Genomic DNA, 13121 nt, shown 5'->3' on the forward strand with positions numbered 1-13121 from the left:
ATCAGGACCTGTCTCCAGAACCCCTACTTGACTGCCCCCACCAGGGAGTTCTCTCTTGGGCCCTCCCCACTCCAGCCCCAGCCTCTTTGGCTCCCCTCTTCTCTTCCAGGGTCTAACCACTCCCACCCCCAATTGCATCTTCTGGACTTCCACTCCCACACCCTCACAGACAAACCCAGCAAAGTGCCTGGCGGCTGGGAGGCCTTCCCAGTTCTCATTGCCCACCCTGGAGGACAGCTGTAGATGCAGAAATTCTTTTGTTCTGCGTGATTCTCCTGGTTGTGACCACAGTACCTTTGCACCTCCACTAAGCCACTCTGCCTTAGTACATCCTCTGGATTATTTCCGGGCTCTTCCCAGCTTCAGTTCTGCCTCTGGTCCCAGCTATGTCTCCTCCCACAGACTGGGGTAAAGCCCCTCTCCCTTAGCTCAGTCCAGGCCCCAAGACCTTTCATTGGTACACAGCTCCCTACCTCTGACAGGCCATGTACCCCTGCTCTTCTTTGCTCTTAGTCTTGCTGGGGGGACTCAGACAGAGGACAGAAGGGCTGAGTAACAAATGGAATGGTTTACACTTGCAGCGCCAGGGAACTGCTCTGGTAAGAAGACAGGATGGAAATGGAATTCAGAGAAAATATTTTGGCAGTGGTATCAAGGGTGAAAGAGGAGCCACTTGGAGATTTCTGTAGTAGTTTAAGACTAGGGCCATGGGCATCTGAACTAGGGTGGCAACCTTGAGGATGGACCGAAGGGGTCGGGCTAGGAGAGCTGTTTCCGAGAAAAGTGCAGAGGCTGTGGAGCTAACTGGGTGTGAACAGTTGGAGTTGAGGGAGAGAGTAAAAAAAGAAATGAAAAAAGGGGGAGAGAGTGACAGGAAGTTAATAGGAATTTCAAGGGTCCAGGAGGGAGATAAGAAGAAAGAAGAAAGCAGATATCGAGAGAGAGAGAGGGAGAGAGGGAGAGAGAGACTTCCCTGGTGGCACAGTGGTTAAGAATCCGCCTGCCAGTGCAGGGGACACAGGTTCGAGCCCTGGTCCTGGAGGATCCCACAGGCCACGGAGCAACTAAGCCCGCGAGCCACAACTACTGAGCCCCTGCGCCACAACTACTGAAGCCCACGTGCCTAGAGCCCATGCTCTGCAAAAGAGAAGCCACCGCAATGAGAAGCCCATGCACCGCAACGAAGAGTAGCCCCTGCTCGCCACAACTAGAGAAAGCCTGTGCACAGCAATGAAGACCCAACGCAGCCAAAAATAAATAAATAAAATAAAATAAAATAAAATAAAAAGAGAGAGAGAGGAAAATGGAGAGAGAGCTGGAGGCAGAGAACCACGGAGAAATCATGATGGGGACCACGTGGACCTGCCGCTGGAGGGGAGCCTATGCTCCAGAGCAGCTGCAGCGTGGACCAGCTGTGGGCACCCGTTCCTCCACTCCAGAGGCAGGCTGGTGCAGCCTAGGGGGAGTGTGCATCCTGCTGGGTGTCAGTGCAGAGGCTTGGGGCCTGCAGGAGGGGACCTGATTTACTTACAGAAGATCAGCAAGTGCAGAGATTAACTTTGAGTCCAGACCCCTGCCCTGGAACCTGCCTCTCCACCTCGCCCTGCCCCCGCCTACCTCTGAGCCCCCTTCCCAGGCAGTACCCACTTGAATTCATGTACCCCGTATAAAGGAGCTGGAGCCAGGCCCAGGAAGGGGGCCAGGTTGTCAGCCTCGGAGAGAGAAGCAGGGAGCAAGTGTGTGGGGAACTGGGAGCACACAGCCCTCGTCCCCACCAGCTCCGGAAGGCCCCAGGGTGATCATCTCCTTCCCTGAAGTTATAAAGCCTGAGTTCTTGGCCCATCACTCAAGGCCCTGCACAGGTAGGCTGCCTTCCCACTGCACTGCCTTGGGCCAGGGGGTCTCTCCTGCTCACTCCCCTAGAGTGAAGGCCCAGCCGGGGCTCCATACACGCTGGGGTGTCCCCACCTCCTCATCTATCCTCAGGCACTTCTCCCTGCCTGGGATGCCCCCTGTGACTACCTCCCCCTGCCAACCCTCCTTCCCTCTCTCACAGCTGCTCCAGCCTGCCTTCTCCAGGCAGCTGCCCAGACCCCTGCAGACCTCCCGGACTTCACCCTCAGAGCAGGCCCTCCCCGACAAGGGGAGGGGAGCTGAGACAAGGACTGCACTGGGATGGGACAACATGACATCTTTCAGTTTGCTCGGCACGTGGTCAGGAGCAAGACTGCATGCGTTGTGCTTAAGAGGAGAGAGACAGCCCCTGATGCGCCATAGCCTGGTCCACTGCCTCTGTGGCTGATGGTGGGAGCGGCGAGGCAGGCTTGGGCCTGGGGCTGGGGGGACAAGGCATTGGTGGGGTGGTGTGGGGGCAGCGCTTTGGCCTGCACGGCCTTACGGCTATTCTGCTGGGCCCGAGGCCCCTCTGGACCATCCATTCCTCAAACAGCTACTTCTGTGCTGGCTTTGGGAGATTTGCACAGCCATTGGCGATTGCCACCCATCCCTGACCCCGAGAAAGAATTTGGGCTTGGGTCGAGGGGGGCCAGACCCCAGCTCCAGCCTTCCACTGCCACACTTCAGGGGTGCTGGCAAGTTCCCTTCCCATCCCTGGCCTCAGTTTCCCTGTTCGAAATGGACCCCCTCTATGTATAAAGGGCCTAACCTGGCCAGGCCTGCCTCCTACCCAGGCCACTTGTCCTGACAGAGTGAGGTGAGTGGTGGGAGGGCCTTCTCAGCAGTGGAAGGGAGGAGGTGGGGCTAGTGCAGGGCCTCGAAGCAGTCCAGGGGGCGGAGTGGACAATCAAAATGACCAGAAAAGAGAATACATATTAAAACTCCCTATTTTGGCCAATTTCTCCTATGCCAACTCAACCCAAGATCCAAGATACAGGAGGGGTCATCCCACAGCCTCCAGGGTGGGCGGCAGGGTGTGAGCTGGACATTGACCTCTTGGCTCAGAGCCCATGTCACACACACCTCCTTGTCACCCCAAGTAGGGAAGTTTCCAAGTCTCCCACAGCACCCCCTGCTAACCTGTGGCGTCCCCGACCCCAGCAGCGGGAGCCATATCTTCCCACCGTAAAGAAAATGTCCTTCCTTCAAAGACAGAAAAGGACTGAGGGTGTGACCCGTCTCAGAGGCCTATGTGGTAAAGCAGATGGGGGGCGGTGCAGAATGGAGGCGTCTGTGAGAAGCTCAGAGGCAAAGTGGGGAGGGTACCCTGAAGACCCCTCATATCACACCAGCAGCGTCCCCAAGCAAAGACTGGTGTCCTGCACCCTTCCTCAGGGCCGCCCTCATACCCTCCCCTCTTCTAGATCCACCCCCAGCAGCCTGGCTTCCACCTCCAGGACCTGCAGTGACTCAGACACAGATCCGGCTCAAAGATGTTTCCTTTCCATTTAACAAGGAAACAAAACAAAACAAAAGAAAATGGATGTGGGAAGAGAGAGTATTTAAGGTGCCCTCAGCTAAGAACTGCAGCCATCCTTTAATGCCAGATGTTAAAAGTCTGGGCACACACAGGGTTCCCGGGTGGCTGGCTCAGCCAGGGTGCAAGCTTGCCAGAGGGACCTGCCACCAGCCCTCACTCAGGCCCAGCTTCCACTTCCCTGACCTCAGGCCCACAGCCCTGGGCTCCCATTTTGGCCCCTGTTCTCCTTTGCCCAGCTCCTTTCTCCACAGCCCGGGGCACTGGAGCTGAGGCCAGGAGAGCAGCCCTGCCATGACCGGCTGAGTGGCTGTAGGCAAATCACTCCCCTCCTGACCTCAGGCACCTCTCCTGGCAGAGGGGGGGATGTGGATATACTGGCCACTATGAACTGGACCCTGTTTTCTCTCCTTGTCTCCTCTGTGTGCATTTGAACGTGCCTCATGGTCGCTGCCCGCTCAGAGCTTCTTCTAAGGAAGGTCTCCCTGCTACAGCCCCTGAGGCAGAGGCCACCATGTTTTGCTCCACCCCCTCACCTGGCTGCTACTGATGGAACAGAGGTAGGCATGTGGTCCAGCGTTAATGAGCCAGTAACCTGTGTCAATGAGCACATAACTGGGGAAACTGTCCTTGTGAGAGAGCTTCCTTGAAAAAGTAGCATTTAAGCGAAGATCCAGATGGTAAGTAGGATTGGCCAGGTGGAGAGGGAGCACAGCATATGCAAAGGCCCAGGGATGGGAAGGAGCTTGGGACCCTGGAATGAAAAAAAGAGTCAGTGACGCTGAACACTGCAGATTTGGAGGAGAGGGGAGAAAGGGTCAGAGAAGGGAGCAAGGGCAGGCATGTAGGGTCTTGCAGAGCCCATAAGGCACTTGGACTGAACCCTGCTTGCTTCCTTCTGTCCTGTCTCCAACTAGCCGTCTCTGTTCCCTTATGGCTTCTGCTTCTCTGTAATTTCAGCTGCTCAGAACCAACGCAGCCTCTCTGGATGCCTCTGTCTCCCAGCTTTTTTTTTTTTTTTTTTTTTTTTTATACAGCAGTTTCTTATTAGTCATCAATTTTATACACATCACTGTATACATGTCAATCCCAATCGCCCAATTCATCACACCACCACCCCCACGCCCCCACGGCTTTCCCCACTTGGTGTCCATACGTTTGTTCTCTACATCTGTGTCTCAATTTCTGCCCTGAAAACCGGTACATCTGTACCATTCTTCTAGGTTCCACATATATGCGTTAATATACGATATTTGTTTTTCTCTTTCTGACTGACTTCACTCTGTATGACAGTCTCTAGGTCCAACCACATCTCAACAAATGACCCAATTTTGTTCCTTTTTATGGCTGAGTAATATTCCATTGTATATATGTACCACATCTTCTTTATCCATTCGTCTGTAGATGGGCATTCAGGTTGCTTCCATGACCTGGCTATTGTAAATAGGGCTGCAATGAATATTGGGGTGCATGTATCTTTTTTAATTGTGGTTTTCTCTGGGTATATGCCCAGTAGTGGGATTGCTGGATCATATGGTAATTCTATTTTTAGTTTTTTAAGGAACCTCCATACTGTTCTCCATAGTGGCTGTATCAGTTTACATTCCCACCAACAGTTCAAGAGGGTTCCCTTTTCTCCACACCCTCTCCAGCATTTGTTGTTTGTAGATTTTCTGATGAAGCCCATTCTAACTGGTGATACCTCATTGTAGTTTTGATTTGCATTTCTCTAATAATTAGTGATGTTGAGCAGCTTTTCATGTGCTTCTTGGCCATCTGTATGTCTTCTTTGGAGAAACGTCTATTTCTCCAAAGGTCTTCTGCCCATTTTTCGATTGGGTTGTTTGATTTTTTAATATCGAGCTGCATGAGCTGTTTATATATTTTGGAGATTAATCCTTTGTCCGTTGATCCATTTGCAAATATTTTCTTCCATTCTGAGGGTTGTCTTTTCGTCTTGTTTATGGTTTCCTTTGCTGTGCAAAAGCTTTTAAGTCTCATTATGTCCCATTTATTTTTGTTTTTATTTCCATTACTCTAGGAGGTGGATCAAAAAAGATCTTGCTGTGATTTATGTCAAAGAGTGTTCTTCCTATGTTTTCCTCTAAGAGTTTTATAGTGTCTGGTCTTACATTTAGGTCTCTAATCCATTTTGAGTTTATTTTTGTGTATGGTGTTAGGGAGTGTTCTAATTTCATTCTTTTACATGTAGCTGTCCAGTTTTCCCAGCACCACTTATTGAAGAGACTGTCTTTTCTCCATTGTATATCCTTGTCTCCTTTGTCATAGATTAGTTGACCAGGGGTGTGTGCGTTTACCTCTGGGCTTTCTATCTTGTTCCATTGATCTATGTTTCTGTTTTTGTGCCAGTACCATATTGTCTTGATTACTGTAGCTTTGTAGTATAGTCTGAAGTCAGGGAGTCTGATTCCTCCAGCTCCATTCTTTTCCCTCAAGACTGCTTTGGCTATTAGGGATCTTTTTTGTCTCCATACAAATTTTAAGATTTTTGTTCTAGTTCCATAAAAAATGCCATTGGTAAGTTGATAGGGATTGCATTGAATCTGTAGATTGCTTTGGGTAGCATAGTCATTTTCACAATATTGATTCTTCCAATCGAAGAACATGGTATATCTCTCCATCTGTTGGTATCATCTTCAATTTCTTTCATCAGTGTCTTATAGTTTTCTGCATACAGGTCTTTTGTCTCCCTAGGTAGGTTTATTCCTAGGTATTTTATTCTTTTTGTTGCAATGGTAAATGGGAGTGTTTCCTTAATTTCTCTTTCAGACATTTCATCATTAGTGTATAGGAATGCAAGAGATTTCTGTGCATTAATTTTGTATCCTGCAACTTTACCAAATTCATTGATTAGCTCTAGTAGTTTTCTGGTGGCATCTTTAGGATTTTCTATGTATAGTATGATGTCATCTGCAAACAGTGACAGTTTTACTTCTTCTTTTCCAATTTGTATTCCTTTTATTTCTTTTTCTTCTCTGATTGCCATGGCTATGACTTCCAAAACTATGTTGAATAATAGCAGTGAGAGTGGACATCCTTGTCTTGTTCCTGATCTTAGAGGAAATGCTTTCAGTTTTTCACCATTGAGAATGATGTTTGCTGTGGGTTTCTCATATATGACCTTCATTATGTTGAGGTAGGTTCCCTCTATGCCCACTTTCTGGAAAGTTTTTTTTATCATAAATGGATGTTGAATTTTGTCAAAAGCTTTTTCTGCATCTATTGAGATGATCATATGGTTCTTATTCTTCAATTTGTTAATATGGTGTATCACATTGATTGGTGTATATTGAAGAATCCTTGCATCCCTGGGATAAATCCCACTTGATCATGATGTATGATCCTTTTAATGTGTTGTTGGATTCTGTTTGCTAGTATTTTGTTGAGGATTTTTGCATCTCTATTCATCAGTGATATTAGTCTGTAATTTTCTTTTTTTGTAGTATCTTTTTCTGGTTTTGGTATCAGGGTGATGGTGGCCTCATAGAATGAGTTTGGGAGTGTTCCTTCCTCCACAATTTTTTGGAAGAGTTTGAGAAGGATGGGTGTTAGCTCTTCTCTAAATGTTTGATAGAATTCACCTGTGAAGCCATCTGGTCCTGGACTTTGGTTTGTTGGAAGATTTTTAATCACAGTTTCAATTTCATGACTTGTGATTGGTCTGTTCATATTTTCTGTTTCTTCCTGGTTCAGTCTTGGAAGGTTATGCCTTTCTAAGAATTTGTCCATTTCTTCCAGGTTGTCCATTTTATTGGCATAGACTTTCTTGTAGTAGTCTCTTAGGATGTTTTGTATTTCTGTGGTGTCTGTTGTAACTTCTCCTTTTTCATTTCTAATTTTATTGATTTGAGTCCTCTCCCTCTTTTTCTTGATGAGTCTGGCTAATGGTTTATCAATTTTGTTTATCTTCTCAAAGAACCAGCTTTTAGTTTTATTGATCTTTGTTATTGTTTTCTTTGTTTCTATTTCATTTATTTCTGCTCTGATCTCTATGATTTCTTTCCTTCTGCTAACTTTGGGTTTTGTTTGTTCTTCTTTCTCTAGTTCCTTTAGGTGTAAGGTTAGATTATTTATTTGAGTTTTTTCTTGTTTCTTGAGGTAGGCTTGTATAGCTATAAACTTCCCTCTTAGAACTGCTTTTGCTGCATCCCATAGGTTTTGGATTGTCATGTTTTCATTGTCATTTGTCTCTAGGTATTTTTTGATTTCCTCTTTGATTTCTTCAGTGATCTCTTGGTTATTTAGTAACGTAGTGTTTAGCCTCCATGTGTTTGTGTTTTTTATGTTTTTTCCCCTGTAATTCATTTCTAATCTCATAACGTTGTGGTCAGAAAAGATGGTTGATATGATTCCAATTTTCTTAAATTTACTGAGGCTTGATTTGTGACCCAAGATGTGATCTATCCTGGAGAATGTTCCATGCGCACTTGAGAAGAAAGTGTAATCTGCTGTTTTGGGATGGAATGTCCTAAAAATATCAATTAAATCTATCTCATCTATTGTGTCATTTAAAGCTTCTGTTTCCTTATTTATTTTCATTTTGGATGATCTGTCCATTGGTGTAAGTGAGGTGTTAAAGTCCCCCACTATTATTGTGTTACTGTCGATTTCCTCTTTTACAACTGTTAGCAGTTGCCTTATGTATTGAGTTGCTCCTATGTCGGGTGCATATATATTTATAATTGTTATATCTTCTTCTTTGATTTATCCCTTAATCATTATGTGGTGTCCTTCCTTGTCTCTTGTAACATTCTTTATTTTAAAGTCTATTTTATCTGATATGAGTATTGTTACTCCAGCTTTCTTTTGATTTCCATTTTCATGGAATATCTTTTTCCATCCCCTCACTTTCAGTCTGTATGTGTCCCTAGGTCTGAAGCGAGTCTCTTGTAGACAGCATATAGATGGGTCTTGTTTTTGTATCCATTCAGCAAGCCTGTGTCTTTTGGTTGGAGCATTTAATCCATTCACGTTTAAGGTAATTATCGATATGTATGTTCCTATGACCATTTTCTTAATTGTTTTGGGTTTGTTTTTGTAGGTCCTTTTCTTCTGTTTTGTTTCCCACTTAGAGAAGTTCCTTTAGCATTTGTTGTAGAACTGGTTTGGTGGTGCTGAATTCTCTTAGCTTTTGCTTGTCTGTAAAGCTTTTGATTTCTCCATCGAATCTGAATGAGATCCTTGGCGGTTAGAGTAATCTTGGTTGTAGGTTCTTCCCTTTCATCACTTTAAGTATATCCTGCCACTCCCTTCTGGCTTGTAGAGTTTCTGCTGAGAAATCAGCTGTTAACCTTATGGGAGTTCCCTTGTATGTTATTTGTCATTTTTCCCTTGCTGCTTTCAGTAATTTTTCTTTGTCTTTAATTTTTGCCAGTTTGATTACTATGTGTCTCAGCGTGTTTCTCCTTAGGTTTATCCTGTATAGGACTTGCTGCGCTTACTGGACTTGGGTGGCTATTTCCTTTCCCATGTTAGGGAAGTTTTCGACTATAATCTCTTCAAATATTTTCTCTGGTTCTTTCTCTCTATTCTCCTTCTGGGACCCCTATAATGTGAATGTTGTTTCATTTAATGTTGTCCCAGAGGTCTCTTAGGCTGTCTTCATTTCTTTTCATTCTTTTTTCTTTATTCTGTTCCACAGAAGTGAATTCCACCATTCTGTCTTCCAGGTCACTTATCCGTTCTTCTGCCTCAGTTATTCTGCTATTGATTCCTTCTAGTGTAGTTTTCATTTCAGTTATTGTATTGTTCATCTCTGTTTGTTTGTTCATCTCTGTTTGTTTGTTCTTTAATTCTTCTAGGTCTTTGTTAAACATAGTTTAACAGTTATTGTATTGTTCATCTCTGTTTGTTTGTTCATCTATGTTTGTTTGTTCTTTATTTCTTCTAGGTCTTTGTTAAACATTTCTTGCATCTTCTCAATCTTTGCCTCCATTGTTTTTCCAAGGTCCTGGGTCATCTTCATTATCATTATCCTGAATTCTTTTTGTGGAAGGTAGCCTATCTCCACTTCATTTAGCTGTTTTTCTGGGGTTTTATCTTGTTCCTTCATCTGGTACATAGCCCTCTGCCTTTTCATCTTGTCTCTCTTTCTGTGAATGTGGTTTTTGTTCCACAGGCTGCAGGATTGTAGTTCTGCTTGCTTCTGCTGTCTGTCCTCTGGCGGATCTGCTAGTGTTGGAGGATCTCCTGCAGAGGCAGGGGGTGGCTGTGGCTCACCATGGGGACAAGGACACTGGCAGCAGAAGTTATCCTCCCGGCTTTTCTATGTCAGCTTTTGCTGCTAACAAGTACATGCTGTAAGAATTCCCTCCCCAGCAGCAGCGTGTCATCCACTTCGTAGATGACAAAACCAAAATCAGAGAGGTGAAATCACTTGCCTAAGCAAACTCAGCTGGCAAATGGCAGAGCCAGGATTTGGGCCCATTTGAATGTGACACAAACACCTACCCCCACCCCCATTGTTGCTCCTGATGCTGTGAGGCTGCAGGCAGGGATGTGTGGGCATAGGGGATCCATTGTGATAGGCTCTAATGGGAGCCAACAGGCCCAGGGCTTCTATAGGCTGGTCTGGAAGGTCTGAGAGGTGACCATCTTCCCATGGTGAGGGTGGGCAGGGAGCTGAACCTGGACCACCTGGGAACACTGGGACGGGGACATGGAATCCGGGGGTGTTCAGGAGGCCTGAGACTATGGCCTCTGCAGCCAGTCTGCCAGCCTGGCCTGGGCTCCATCTGTCCTGAGCCTGGGGTCCACTGTGGTACCAGGAGCCGGTGGCATCTAAGGCCCTGTACTGGGGGTCCCCCAGCTGAATGAAAGACCCTCATGGATCTAAACAATATTTTATCCACAGGGCACCTCAACCCCAGGTGCCTGAGATTGGTTTGGTTGAGTGGTGATGGATTTCACTCCTTGATTGTGCTTGATTTGGTTGAAATTCAACTAATTTGTGTTTCCTTCAGCACATGGTAGTTAGAAAAGCACAGCGATAGGACTGGGAGGACCCTTGCAGGTCACGTTGTCCACTTTCTCAACCCTCTTCAACTCCAGGCTCCCTCTGATAAATCTAAAAACCTCACACTTGCCTTTAGTGATAGGTGACATTTCTAAATGGAGTCAATGCTGTGGTTGAAGCAGGCTGAGTAAAAGCCCCCAAAAATATCAGGTCCTAATCCCTGGGACCTGGAAATGTTACCTTATTTGGAAAAGGGGTCTTTGTAGTTGTGATGAAGTTAAGGGTCTTGAGATGGGGAGAGTATCTAGAGCCCCTGGAAGGAGTGCAGGTCTGCCAAATCCTTGATTTCAGCTCAGTGTTACTGATTTCAGACTTCTGGCCTCCTGTGTGACAATGAATTTCTTTTGTTTTAAGCTACCCAGTTTGTGGTAATTTGTTATGGCAGCCACACAAAACTAATGCAATGATTTAAAACAAATCAGAGGGACTTCCCTGGTAGTGCAGTGGTTAAGAATCCGCCTGCCAATGCAGGGGACACGGGTTCAAGCTCTGGTCCGGGAAGATCCCACATGCCTCGGAGCAACTAAGCCCATGCACCACAACTACTGAGCCCGTGAGCCACAACTACTGAGTCTGTGTGCCACAACTACTGAAGCCTGTGCACCTAGAGCCCGAGCTCCACAACAGGAGAAGCCACCACAATGAGAAGCCCGCGCACCACAACAAAGAGTAGTCCCTGCTCGCCGCAACTAGAGAAAGCCCATGCGCAGCAATGAAGACCCAACGCAGCCAAAAATAAATTAATTAATTAAAAACGAAAAAAAATCAGAGTCACAGTGAACTAAATAAGCTGTTTAAAAACCTGAAAAGTCATGCTTAGAGGTTCTGACAGTCCCCCAGGCCGAGACTTTGATGTTATTTAATGCACCCAATCTACAGAGAAGACTGAGGTCTAGAGAAAGGCAAGGACTTGCCCAAGGTCACAAAAGTAGTCATTGGCATAGACAGGACTAGAACCCAAGAAACTCAACTCTCAATCCTCCCATAGCCCTAGGCCACCTCCTCCCACGCTTTATTCCCCTATGTGGGGTAGGAGAAGGGGCTAGAAAGGTCTGGTGAATCAGAAAAGTGAGATTGGGGCCAGGCTGGGAAAACCTGGAACGGCACATCCTGGAGTTGGAAGCTTATCTGATCGATAAAAGGTGCAGATGTTCCAAGATTTTTCTTACTAAAAAGTAGCTTCCGGAGATTGTGAGAAGTATCAAATCTGATTTATAAAGCCTTAAGGAAAAGGCTGCATTTGTAAACACCATGACAGACATCAAAACTGGGCACCTGTCAGTCAAGAGGGGCATCTGGTGGGGAAACAGTGCAGAAGGAGAGGACAGAGGGGCAGCGGGCTAAGAAGGAAACGAGAGCCAGGGCCAGGGCCAGTGAGGGGGTGGAGTGCCAGCCTCAGAATCCTCAAACTTCTCAGCTTTGCCGAAGACTAGCACTTGCAGTGAGCAGGAGATGTGGGCAATGTAGCCAAGCCCTAGCCTGTATACACACTGCATGCACACGTGTGCTCAGAAGCACACATGGGACCCAGGCATGTACACACACACACACACACACACACACACACACACACACACACACACACGAGGGCTGGAGCCAAGCCTGGGCAGCCAGAAAGAGCTAGCCCTAATTTGTCAGTTGGCCTTTGGGTTACACTTTTAAGTCCAAAAGCCAAGTGGAGCGTGTTGCCATGATTTGTTCTCCTGGCATCCCAGCTCTAGCCTAGATCCCCAGCATGAGATGCAACGTGGCTGGGAATCACACAGCTTCTTCTCTTAGTGGTCTGCTGCTGAGCCTACCAAGGACCCCCCATCCCTGCGCCTGACTCCCTCTCCCCTCCTTTACGTCACCCTGCTGGCTCCACAGGAAATGGCAGATCCAAATCCCCGTGATCACCAGACTCAGATGCTCCAAGATTTAGGAAACACTTTTTTCTAACTATTTTTAAGGGGAGAGACCAGTTTTCAGCTTAGAGGGCAAGAGAGGGCTCAGTATAGCAGCTGACCTGGGAAAGAGAGCCTCACAGGCCGGAGCCTCCGGTCATATGTCTCCAGCATCTATCTCAGAAAGACCATTACCTTGGGGAGCAGGAGAAATATACCCAAGAAAACCAGCCCAGCAACCTGGGCCAGAACAGGGAGTACAAGGCACACAGCAGAAGGTGAGGGCACAACTGGGTAACTGGCCCCCTTGGCTTGGAGCAGGCAGCTACCAACGCAGGACAGCCACCTGGGGTACAGGGACCAGGGGGTGACTTGCTGGGACCCTGGGAAGAAGGACTGGACCAGGGAAAGGAATAACGGTTACCATGATTCTATGTTGAGGTTTTGTTGTGCTGTTGCTATTTTTCAAGAACCTCCTAAATAACCTGGAGGCAAGCCCAACACCAGGGGAAGACCCGGAAACAGTGTTTGCTGTGCCCCACCCAGGCTGGCACATCCATTCAGAGATGGACCAGGCTCTTTCGCGGGGCTGGGACACGTATGGGCTGCTGGCAAGCAGGCCAGGCCAGGTGGACTCTGGGCCTCAGGTCTAGTTTTGCCCTCCTTCCTTAAAAGCTTGTATGGAGAGAGCATGGGTCAGGGCACGGGGGCTTGGCCCCAGCTCCCGTGGTTGAAGACAGTCCAGTCTCCATTCTGCTAGGTTAGGTGC

The sequence above is a fragment of the Balaenoptera ricei genome, chromosome 2, assembly GCF_028023285.1.
Source record: "Balaenoptera ricei isolate mBalRic1 chromosome 2, mBalRic1.hap2, whole genome shotgun sequence".
Classification (NCBI taxonomy): Eukaryota; Metazoa; Chordata; class Mammalia; order Artiodactyla; family Balaenopteridae; genus Balaenoptera; species Balaenoptera ricei.